Source organism: Rissa tridactyla, chromosome W, assembly GCF_028500815.1.
Source record: "Rissa tridactyla isolate bRisTri1 chromosome W, bRisTri1.patW.cur.20221130, whole genome shotgun sequence".
Classification (NCBI taxonomy): Eukaryota; Metazoa; Chordata; class Aves; order Charadriiformes; family Laridae; genus Rissa; species Rissa tridactyla.
Genome location: NC_071496.1, coordinates 16,861,742 through 16,874,489, shown reverse-complemented (window position 1 = coordinate 16,874,489; position 12,748 = coordinate 16,861,742).

The window sequence follows — 12,748 nt, the reverse complement described above, 5'->3', positions numbered from 1 at the left end:
AAGTGTACTTTCTAAAATTAACAGCATATTTTTCAGACAGTATCCACTTCTAGCATAGATAAGGCCTGATGTTTATAGTGAATACCAAGGAACGGTATGCAGAGAGGCTCCTGCTTATACTTATTGCTATAACAACCAAGGTCAGCTTACTTTATGTGCCCCATTGGAGGGCTGGAAGCAGAAGAGCACAGAGGGTTTGCATCTGCAGGGAGGAGCAGACAGGACAAGTGACCCAAAACTGACCAACAGGGTATTCCATCCCATCTGCATCATGCTCAGTATAAAAGCTGAGGGATCAATGGGGTGTAAGAAAGGCAGGTATTGTTTTTGCAATGGAGAAAAGCCTTTTCCATCAGAGGTGACGTGATAAGGGAACAACTAAGACAAAGAGGCTCCAGCAAAGGCTTGTAGAACATCTCTTATCCACACAGACAAAAGGACAAAGTGATTCATACTGGATTAGTGTCTAGAAGGGTAGTCAAACGTTTAACCAGGGCTAATGACATTGAGCAATTTTTTTACCAAAAAGGAAAGAAATAAACTAGTCAGATAATCCCTTCAGGTGTAGCATAAGGAGAAGTAAATAGAGGCAAGATATCCGGGAAGGATTTTAGGCGCTCCGGACAGACTGTGAACCCTGGAGTACCTAACCAATGGGAAACAGGGGAGGGAAAATTCGGCCAGGGATTAGGAAATAAAAAGGTGTGTTTCAAGAACCAAAAGTGTGCCTACTTACTAGGTCACCTGTTCTTGCAAGAATGTTCAAATAAAACGTGCTTCGTATCGTTCACTGCCTGAGCCATTGTTATTGGATAAGGAGCGTTTCTCACAATTTGGGGGCTCGTCTGGGAGCCGAAGTCATCCTCTCCGGAGTTCCTTGTCACCAAAGGATGGGAAGACGCGTCCTGTTGATTTCAACGGTCTCATGTATCGTCGCCTGGGGCTCCGAAGGGAACCGACTAGGATCCCGAGACTTCGTTAAGCGGCAGACCATATGAACCACAAAGGGGGAAAAATGAACTTAATGCAGTAGGCACAGAGATTACGACCAGGCAACTCTGTGCACGGACCAAGGTAAGAAAAATCGGACTGTTAAAGTATTGCCTTGGTGGTCGGGGACATTCTAAGAGACTTGTGTGTGAGTGACTGAGACGTACTGCAGTACGAAGCGAGTGTGGAGTCTGGATCCGCAGTTCTGTAGTCCCACGAGGGTCACAGCCGGAGAAGGACGAAGCAAAAGGAAGAAGTGTAAGAAAAGTCTCTGTTTAATAAGATAATAAGGAAGACCCCGGGAACATTCCCCCAGACAGTCCTTTAGGGGAGAAAGTTGAGGTTTTGGAATGATTCTTCTTGTACAAGGGATAAAAAGAAAATTATTTGTTTTGTTCAGACCGCATCCCGGAGGGGCTGGGGGCAGCCAGGGTTGGGGGCCCATGGACATCCTGGGGGGGTTCCCAGGGGTGTCCTGTGTCTGTCTTAGAGGATCCCAGGGATGTCCTGGGGGGGGATCCTGGAGACATCCCTGGGGGTCCCGTGTCCATCGCGGGAGACCTTCGGGGTGTCCCGGGGGGGGATCCTGGAGACATCCCTGGGGGTCCCGTGTCCATCACGGGAGACCTTCGGGGTGTCCCAGGGGAACATGTTTACATTTGAATTTGAATTTGTTTGGACCAAAGAACCCATAAGACCTCCTAGTGTATTTTGGCCCAAATTTGGATCTGATGGAGACTGGGTCTGTCAGACTTTAAACATGTATGTGAATAATAAGGAATTAGAAGAAGGTGAATATGTTTTTTGCTGGGTCAAGATGAATAGATTCAGGATTTGGGGATGCCCAAATCCAGTTTATATGTTCCTAGCCCAGACTGTCGGTGATGTTTCAATCCACAAAGAAGTTGAATCCCCGAAGTGGGACCCCTTAGACTGTTACTTGGGGTCGAGGAAGAGGGGTGAATAACAGGGGAAGAGGACAGGGAAGAGGACTGCTCCGACCACTCCTACCAGCAGCTCGAGGTTCACCGGTAGGGTGTTATCATTGTGGGATTTACAGAATCCCCTAATTTGTTTGGGCAAGTGTTAGAACAAGTGCTTGAACAATTCAGCCCTCCATTGGGAGTAGCCCTGCTTCAGTATGTGGATGACTTATTGGTATCCAGGGAGGAAGAAGGCAGGGTAAAAGAAGCCACAAATGAGTTATTGAACTTTTTGGGCCAGCAAGGTTTGAGGGTCTCAAAAAAAAAAAAATTAAAAAAATTGCAATATGTGGAAACAGAAGTGAAGTACTTGGGACATCTAGTCAGTGAAGGGAGTCGAAAAATAAATCCTGAGAGGATCAAAGGAATAGTAGACTTACCTCTGCCAAAGACCAAGAGGAAACAGAGAAAATTTTGGGGGGCTGACTGGGTACTGTAGACTGTGGATAGAGGGGTATGCTCAAAAGACTAAAGGACTATATTCCAAACTGTTAGCTGAAGAACCAAATGTATTGGTTTGGACAGAAGAGGAGGAGGATTTAGTGGAAGATTTAAAACAGAGCCTAATCAGAGCTCCAGTTTTAGCCTTATCTTCTTTGGAGAAATCTTTTCAACTATTTGTAACTGTAGACAAAAGGGGCTGCATTAGGAACTCAAGAGTGGGGGGGGTTAAGCGGCAGCCAGTGGCCTATTTATCTAAACTCTTAGATCCGGTCTCCCGAGGGTGGCCAGGGGAATGATAGAAGTTAGCACCCCATACCAAGTAAAAACCATTTTAGCCCAAACCATGGGAAAACGGCTAACCAATTCAAGAATACTGAAGTATGAAGGAATTTTAATTGAAAAGGATGATCTGATTTTAACTACCAGTCCTTGCCTTAACCCAGAGAGCTTTTTGTGGAAAAATAGAGGCAAAGGATGAAGAACTTACACACGAATGCTTAGATGTAATTGAGTACCAGACTAAGATATGATCTGACTTAAGGGAAGAACCCCTATCTGGGGGTCTTCATTTGTTTGTAGATGGTTCTTCAAGAGCGATAGAAGGAAAGAGGTGTAATAGATATGCGGTGGTGCATGGAGCGAGCCAACAAGTAAAAGCATCTGAAAAATTACCTAGTGCATGGTCCGCTCAAACATGTGAGATGGATACCTTAAACCAGGCACTTAAATTAATTGGAGAAAGGGGAAAGAACAATATATACAGACTCTTGTTATGCCTTTGGAGTAGTGCATACCTTTGGTAAAATTTGGGAAGAACAAGGACTAATAAATAGCAAAGGGAAAGAACTTGTACATGAAGAACTTATAAAGCAGGTGTTAGCTAATATATTAATACCAAATGAAATAGCAGCTTTACATGTTAAAGGCCACCAGGGAGGCAATTCAATTACCACAAGGGGAAACAGATTAGCAGACAAGGTGGCAAAAGAGGCGGCCTTGGGGTAGGAGAAGCAATGACAGAAGCAGGGGCAGTGGAGAAATATGATAAATGGATTCTGCCTGATGGGAGGGAAATGGTCAACAAACAATGTGAGAAATAATGGCAGTGTTACAACAGGGAAGCCATTGGGGAATGCAAGCAATGTGCAAATAGTTTTGTGGAAGTACAGATGCTTTGGCATATACACAATAGCCAAACAAATTTGTGAGGGATGTATTATTTGTAAGAAAGTAAACAAGAAAGCCTTGAGAAAGCAATCTTCAGGAGGAGGAGAGCCCGACTTGAGACCGCTCCAAAGTATACAGGTAGACTTCACTGAACTACCACCAACAGGCAGGCTAAAATATCTTTTAGTCCCAGTGGACCATCTTACTGGATGGGTGGAAGCTTACCCCTTGGTGTCAGCTACTGCAGCAGGGGTAATTAAGATAATACTAAAACAAATTATTCCCAGATATGGGTTAGTGGAGAATATAAACTCAGATCAGGGCAGTCATTTTACTTCTAAAATCCTTCAAGGAATTATGGAAAGTTTAGGGATAGTGTGGGAATTTCATACCCCCTGGCATCCCCCATCATCAGGAAAGGTTGAAAGAATGAATTAAGCCATTAAGAGGCAACTATCTAAATTAGTTCTTGAGACAAAATTGCCATGGATCAAGTGCTTACTAATAGCCCTATTGAGAATCCGGACCTCCCCTAGAAAGGATACTGATCTCTCGCCTTACGAAATGCTTTTTGGACTACCTTACACTGGAGGTAGGGAAGGTGTGCCCACTTTTGAAATTAAAGATATGTTTCTTAAGAACTATATACTGGGGTTGTCGTCGTCTTTATCTCTCCTCAGAAATAAAGGACTTCTTGCCCAAACTCCACCCATTGGAATTTGCAGTCCATGCCTTCCGACCAGGAGATTGGGTCTTGATCAAATCCTGGAAGGAAACCAAGCTCCAATCAGAATGGGAAGGCCTGTTCCAAGTGTTACTGACCACTGAGACTGCAGTGAGGACGGCTGACAGGGGTTGGACTCACTACACTCGGCTATAAGGACCAGTTGAACCCCCGCCAACAGATCTGGTAGAACAGTGGGCTGTATATTCTACTGACAGCCCGCTATGAGTAACTCTAAAGAGACAATAAGCCATGGGTTGGGGCAGGATGATCCAGTCGGGAGATATAAATCTGTGTATGCCATGAATTTTAAGAAGCATTTTGCGATGATACTGGTTGTAGGGGCGGTGTTGTGCTTCCCACTAGGAAGCTGGAGTGTATGCCCAGATCACCTATGGAGTATACATCCAGATACCCCACAGACCATATGCTTTGATGCCTGTCAAGTACTGAAGTGTGGGGATCTAGAGGCCCAAAGACAGTTGAGTGGCGAAAACAAGTACCTGTGCCCAGAAATTTGGAGGGTCGCAGAGAGATATCCTGAGCCTGCACCTTGTGAACAATGGAATGAAGTGTGATGGACCACCCAAATTGGAGGGTGGACCGTTGATGATAGGTGGATCAAGTGACCTAATATATGGAATAGCAGCAGATGTGTCTGGAAGAGATCCAAGGGGAAGATTTAGAATAGACATACTGGAAAATAGCAGTTAAGCAGAAGGGACAACTATGACTACTAAAACTCCCAGTAATACAACAGTGGGAACCACTGAATGATCCAGCTTTGGTAACGGTTACTGAGATTAAAGATCTTAGACAAACATTTGGGATTGAGAAAGGGTACGGTGAGACAAATGCTTGGGTAGAATGGGTAAAATATACTGTTAGTAGTTTGAACCAAAGCAATTGCTATGCTTGTGCCACAGGAAGGCCCCCAGCACAGATCGTCCCTTTTCCCTTAGGGTAGACGAAAGATTCTGTAGGGATGTGGTATATGATAGCATTATACCAAGAAAAGACCGCCTGGGGAAATGAGACTTGTCATTCACTTTCCTTACTGTTTCCTGCCTTGGAGCCAAGAGATGTTAAAGTGCCACCAGCATTTTCCACAGCAATTGGTAACCATCCAGCGTGCCTCTCACGGCAGGGTGTGAATGCTACCAAACCTGTGGGGGGATTTACCCTGTGCACTGAAACTCTGAATGTGACCAAGGATGTAAAAGGAAACTACTCAGCGATACGAGGGCCTCGGGCGAATCTCCGGTGGTATTGTGGAGGGAAGACCTTGCGATCTGTGTTGCCGGCTAACTGGAAAGGTACATGTGGAATAGTACAATTGGCAATACCATTCACCCTAGCATTTGAAAAAGGAACAGGAACCCTGAGCTCAGGCAATAGAGTAAAAAGAAGTTTGGATGTATCCTTTGATGAACGGATATATATATAGATCCCATTGGAGTCCCTAGAGGAGTCCCAGATGAACACAAAGCAAGGAATCAGACAGGAGCAGGATTCAAATCTGTCCTTTTTCTGGTGGGTAACTATAAACAAAAATGGAGATTGGATAAATTATATTTACTATAACCAACAGAGGTTTATTAATTATACCAGGGATGCATTAAAAGGAGTAGCGGAACAATTGGATGCAACCAGCCAAATGGCATGGGAAAATAGGATCGCCCTGGACATGATCTTAGCAGAGAAGGGAGGTGTGTGTGTAATGGTAGGGAATCGGTGCTGTACCTTCATCCCAAACAATACAGCTCCAGATGGTACTATAACTAAAGCCCTTCAAGGGCTCACCACTCTAGCTGATGAGTTAGCTGAGAACTCCGGAATAGACACCTCACTGATAGGTTGGGCTGGATTCCTGGTTTGGGAAATGGAAAGGTATGGTGGTATCAATATTGACTTCTCTTATAATGGTAGCGGGAGTATTAGTGACTGTAGGATGCTGTATCATTCCCTGTGTGCGAGGATTAGTTCAACGATTAATTGAAACTGCCCTAACGAAACGAATGGAAGTAGACCCTCCCCCATACCCTGGAAAAATGCTTCATCTAGAAGAAGAAAATCAAAAGTCTCAAGAAGAAGAATGTAACATCATGCTGTCGGCTCTAGAGGCCTCATATGGAACCATGCCCTAGAAATGCAAAAAGCAATAAGATTATGAAAAAGGAAAGGGGGAAGTTGTAAGAAAGGCAGGTATTGCTTTTGCAGAGGAGAAAAGCCGTTTCCATCAGAGGTGACATGATAAGGGAATGACTGAGACAAAGAGGCTCCAGCAAAGGCTTGTAGAACATCTCTTATCCACACAGACAAAAGGACAAACTGATTCATAGAATTGTTAGGGTTGGAAGGGACCTTAAAGATCATCTAGTTCCAACCCCCCTGCCATGGGCAGGGACACCTCCCACTAGACCAGGTTGCTCAGAGCCCCATCCAGCCTGGCCTTGAACACTTCCAGGGATGGGGCATCCACCACCTCTCTGGGCAGCCTGTTCCAGTGTCTCACCACCCTCATGGTGAAGAACTGCTTCCTAACGTCCAGTCTGAATCGACCCATCTCTAGTTTTAATCCATTCCCTCTAGTCCTACCATTACCCGACATCCTAAAAAGTCCCTCACCAGCTTTCTTGTAGGCCTCCTTAAGATACTGGTAGGCCACTATAAGGTCTCCTCAGAGCCTTCTTTTCTCCAGGCTGAACAACCCCAACTCTCTCAGTCTGTCTTCATAGGAGGGGTGCTCTAGCCCTCTGATCATCCTCGTGGCCCTTCTCTGGACATGTTCCAGCACGTCCATATCTCTCTTGTAGTAGGGACTCCAGAATTGGATGCAGTACTCCAGATGGGGTCTTACGAGAGTGGAGTAGAGGGGGAGAATCACCTCCCTCAACCTGCTGGCCACGCTCCTCCTGATGCGGCCCAGGATACAATTGGCTTTCTGGGCTGCTAGTGCACACTGACAGCTCATGTTGAGCTTCTCGTCCACCAGCACCCCCAAGCCCTTTTCTTCACGGCTGTTCTCAAGCCAGTCGCTGCCCAGCCTATATCGGTGCTTGGGATTGCCCCGACCCAGATGGAGGACCTTGCACTTGGCCTGGTTGAACTTCATGAGGTTTGCACAGGCCCACCTCTCCAGCCTGTCAAGGTCCCTCTAGATGGCATCCCTTCCCTCCAGCGTGTCAGCTGCCCCACACGGCTTGGTGTTGTTGGCAAACTTGCTGAGGGTGCACTCTATGCCACTGTCCATGTCGCTGACGAAGATGTTAAACAAGACTGGTCCCAGTACTGATCCTTGAGGGACTCAACTCGTCACTGGCCTCCACTTGGACATGGACCCATTGACAGCCACTCTTTGGGTGCGGCCGTCAAGCCAGTTCTTTATCCACTAAATTGTCAGTCCATCAAAGCCATATTTTATCAGCTTGGAGACCAGGATGTCATGCGGGACAGTGTCAAAGGCTTTGCTCAGGTCCAGGTAAATGACGTCAGTTGCTCTCCCCTTGTCTATTGATGCTGTGACCTTCTCATAGAAGGCCACCAGGTTTGTCAGGCATGATTTGCCCTTGGTGAAGCCGTGCTGATTGTACCCAATCACCTCTTTGTTATTCTTCTGCCTCAGCAGTGCCTCCAGGAGGATCTGCTCCATAATCTTACCAGGCACGGAGGTGAGACTGACTGGCCTATAGTTCCCTGGTTCCTCCTTCTTTCCCTTTTTGAAAATGGGGATTATGTTTCCCCTTTCCCAGTCAGTGGGGACCTCACCAGACTGCCAGGACTTTTGGAATATAATAGAGAGCGGTTTAGCAACCTCATCCACCAGTTCCTTCAGTACCCGTGGGTGTATCTCATCGGGTCCCATGGACTTGTTCACTTTCAGGTTCATCAGATGGTCACAAACCTGATCTTCACTTACAATGGACAGTTCTTTCCAACCCCTGCCATTGTCTTCTGTGACTCCGGGAGTGTGGCTGGAGCCCTTGCCAGTGAAGACTGAGGAAAAGAAGTCGTTGAGAACCTCAGCCTTCTCCATATCACTTGTCACCAGCTCCCCCGTTTCCTTTCTGAGAGGGCCCGCACCCTCCCTAGTCGTCTTCTTACCATTAATGTACCTATAGAAATTTTTGCTGTTTCCCTTGATCTCCTTGGCTAGATTTAATTCTAACTGAGCTTTAGCTTTTCTCACCAGGTCTCTTGCTGTTCAGACAGCTTCCTTATATGCCCCCCATTCTAGCTGTCCTTTCTTCCACTCCTTATAAAGTTTCTTTTTGTGTGACAGTGTGTCCAGGAGCTCCCTGTTCATCCAGGCAGGTCTCCTAGCATTCTTTCCTGCCTTCCTCTTTGCCGGTATACTTTGCTCCTGGACACGGAGAAGGTGATCCTTGAATACTGACCAGCTGTCCTGGGCCCCCCTTCCCTCTAGAGCTTTGTCCCACAGCACTTTGGCCAGCAGATCCCTGAAGCGATCAAAGTCTGCGTGCCTAATGTCCAGGGTCGTAAGCTTGGAATATATCCTCCTAGTTGCCCTGAGGATCTTAAATTCTATTGCTTCGTGGTCACTGCAGCCAAGGTTATCCCTGAGCCTCGTGTTGGTCACCAGCCCTTCCCTGTTGGTGAGAACGAGGTCCAGCATAGCACCTTTTCTTGTTGGTTCCTCTACCATTTGGAGGAGGAAGTTGTCATCTATGCATTCCAGGAACATCCTGGATTGCTGGTGCCTTGCTGTGTTGTCCCTCCAGCAGATGTCAGGGTGGTTGAAATCCCCCACGAGGACCAGGGCCTGTGAATGTAAAGCCACTTCTATCTGCCTATGGAGGGCCTCATCTGCTTGGCTCTGCTGGTCAGGTGGCCTGTAGCAGACCCCTACTGTGACATTGCCTTCCCCTATCTTCCCTTTAATCTTAACCCATACACTCTCAACCAGCTCCTCGTCCTTCCCCATGTGGAGCTCCATCGATTCTAGCTGGTCACTGATGTAGAGGGCAACACCTCTTCCCCTCCTACCCTGCCTGTCCTTCCTAAAGAGCTTGTATCCATCTATCCCTACATTCCAGTCATGGGAATCATCCCACCAAGTTTCAGTAATAGCCACTATGTCATGGCTTTCCGGCAGCACAGTGGCCCTTAACTCATCCTGTTTATTGCCCAAGCTGCATGCATTCGCGTAGAGGCATCCCCCTTGATTCCCTTGGGGTGTCCCGGTGCATTGTCTTCGGCTTGCCTTAGGGCAACAAGTTCAGAGCCCTTACTAGGACTCCATCCCTCTGCCCCTGATGTGCTGCCCCACTGTTTGTCACAGACAAGCATGAAATTATTGACCCCTTCCCCCTTCAAATCTAGTTTAAAGCCCTGTCAATGAGCCCTGCCAACTCCTGCCCCAGAATCCTTTTCCCCCTCTGGGATAAGTGCATCCCATTAGCTGCTCGCAGCTCTGGTGCCTCATATACCAAGCTGTGATCGTAAAACCCAAAGCCCTGTCTACAACACCAATCCCGGAGCCATGAATTGACCTGTTGACTCCTCCTATATATTCCCTCATCCATCGTTGATGTCAGAGGGATGGAGGAAAACACAACCTGAGCTCCTGATCCCTTTACCAGTTGCCCTAAGGCCCTGAAATCTCTTTTAAATGATTGTGAGCCTCTCATTGCTACCTCATCACTTCCCACCTGAAAGACCAGAAGTGGGTAATAATCTGAAGGGCTCACAAGGGTGGGGAGTTTACCTATGATGTCCTTTACCCGGGCACCAGATTAGTGTCTAGAAGGGTAGTCAAACATTTAACCAGGGCTAATGACATTGAGCAATTTTTTTACCAAAAAGGAAAGAAATAAACTAGTCAGATAATCCCTTCAGGTGTAGCATAAGGAGAAGTAAATAGAGGCAAGATATCCGGGAAGGATTTTAGGCACCTCGGACAGACTGTGAACCCTGGAGTACCTAACCAATGGGAAACAGGGGAGGGAAAATTCGGTCAGGGATTAGGAAATAAAAAGGTGTGTTTCAAGAACCAAAAGTGTGCCTACTTACTAGGTCACCTGTTCTTGCAAGAATGTTCAAATAAAATGTGCTTCGTGTCGTTCACTGCCTGAGCCATTGTTATTGGATAAGGAACGTTTCTCACAGGGGTCAGCTTCTTTCTTCAATGTCTGGTGTCCAAGGAGGACTCTGTTCATCTGTCTTTAATCCTGATCTGTGTGTTCCTGAATCCAGTTCCTGGATTCAGCTCCTGTTCGTCGCCGAGTCCAGTCTGGGACTTTGCCAGTGTCTGCTGGTGACGTGATCATCATCCTGGGAACTTGATACTGGTTTTGTATATATGGTATATATTTCATTATTTTCTTTTTATCATTAATATTTCATTAAAGTAGTTTAGTTTCTTTTCAACTCATAAGTCTCACTCTCCTCCTTCTCTCACTTGGGAGAGAAGTTAGAGAGCATCTGTCATTCATTTTAGTGGCCAGCCCCAGCCCAAACCATGACATAGCCTCTGACTCCAGTTTTGGAATCGTCATGGAATGTAATTAGAATAAAAAGCTGCACTTTGAAAGGGCTCATTCAGTGCTGCTGGTTTATTTTCACTTTAATAGAGAGACTCTAAAGAGATGGCAATATTCATTCTAGAGTATTTGATTTAAAAGGCAAACATTCTATTTTTAACTCCTTGAATTAAAAATAGTTTCTGAACATAATGAACTATTTAAGATAACAGTGTAAAACCCAAGATATTGATCGAGCACACTATTTTCTTTATTGTCCAATCTTAAGATGGTAACTTCATCGACACTCATCATTATTATCAATTTTTCTTGTATTTGAATTTCTGGTCACTACACTGCAAAATGTAGTGATATTCACTACCTTTACCCTACAGCACTGTTTTTCAAGCTTTCAAATCATAAATGATAGCATACATTTAGAATACATAAAACCTATAGCTTTCTTAGAAGAAATGAAGTGCTGTTATCTAAAAAAAGCTTAAAGAAACAGGTTAAAAAGGACTTGTTTTAGCATTTTAAATTCAGCTGTTTCAGTAGGCCCATCAGTCATTTTGTATTTGATTATTTTCATGCCCTCACCTTGAGTAATTTTTCTTGTTTTTTCTTAAAGCTCTAGCTCTGAGAGCCCTCTAGTCTCCCTTCCCGAGTTTCTTCCTCTTTATCTCTGATCCCCTACCCTCCCAGCATTTAGAAACATTTTATGCAGCGCGTGAATCTGGACTCTTGTTCAGTTTAAATACCATGTCTCCTCTTAATGATTGTTGTTCTTATTGTCATATTTCCAGATAAGTTTTAACCACCGGGGTGACTTGTGTTGGCCAGCATTAGATTGTCTGCAATCCATTTTTATACATTTAGACCATTGTTTGCTTCATACAAACATGACTGTGCAGCTGTATGTGATCTTTTTTTTTTTTAAATTACCATAACTGGTAGAATGCTCAAGCTCTATATGTATTACTGGAATGAGCAAAAATGACTGTAAGTGGCCTAATGCCTTGAAACTTCATTAATAATGAATTTCACTGAGTGGTGGCCAAGGGTATTTTTCCAAGTAGCTCATAAAATAGCCTTTGATTACATGTAGGAAGTTAACCAAGTCAAGGTTGCTGTTTTGCAGTCATTCCTTCCTCTCTGTTGTAGCTCTGTAATACAGACCTCCCAAAACTGTGAGGCAGAAAAAGAGGAAATGAATGCTCAGCTCAGCGAGGTCTTTCCACAAGAACAACATCCATTGAAAGAAAAAACTAACTATAAATTTAAATACAGTTCAAGTACAGGTTTAACACATTTTAATTTCTTCCCTGGAATTAACAGATCTTCCCACTTGCTTTCAGAAAGTTAAAGGAACTCAAGGGGCAATACTAGTGGGACAAAGGAACTTCAGACTCAGATTATAATTCGCAAGTCATTATGGAGCTACACCAATGCAGAGGGAGCCCAAGGAGAAGCATACCTGGTGCTTATGGCAGAATTTCAAGAGCAAAGATGCCATTACCTCTTCATGTACTCCCTAGCCCAAAAATGAAAAAAGCTTCAACAGCATCCTGTGCTATATATTCATAGACTTAATGGGAAGTAGCTATTCCTGCTGAATAGTAGATGGATGAAAAAGATGGATCTATGGGCTTTTCCACCTGCTTTTCTCTGGGATTTGTTGAGTGAATTTGATAATTTCTGTCCAGATCTGAAATGACAGAAGAATGACTAAGTTGAGATAACTGACACATGGGCTACTTATGCTTATTATGGAAGTTCTATTTTTCATTGGCATCTCTCTCACTCTTCTTATTTACCATTTTTTACTGTAAAACTTCTTTACTATGACAGGAAGAATTCTTCCAGTGTCATTACTGCGTTATTTTTATTGCAGCAGGTGGCTAAGACCTGGTAAAGAACAGCCATTACTCAATTTTGAAGAGCATTTTTACTGACTT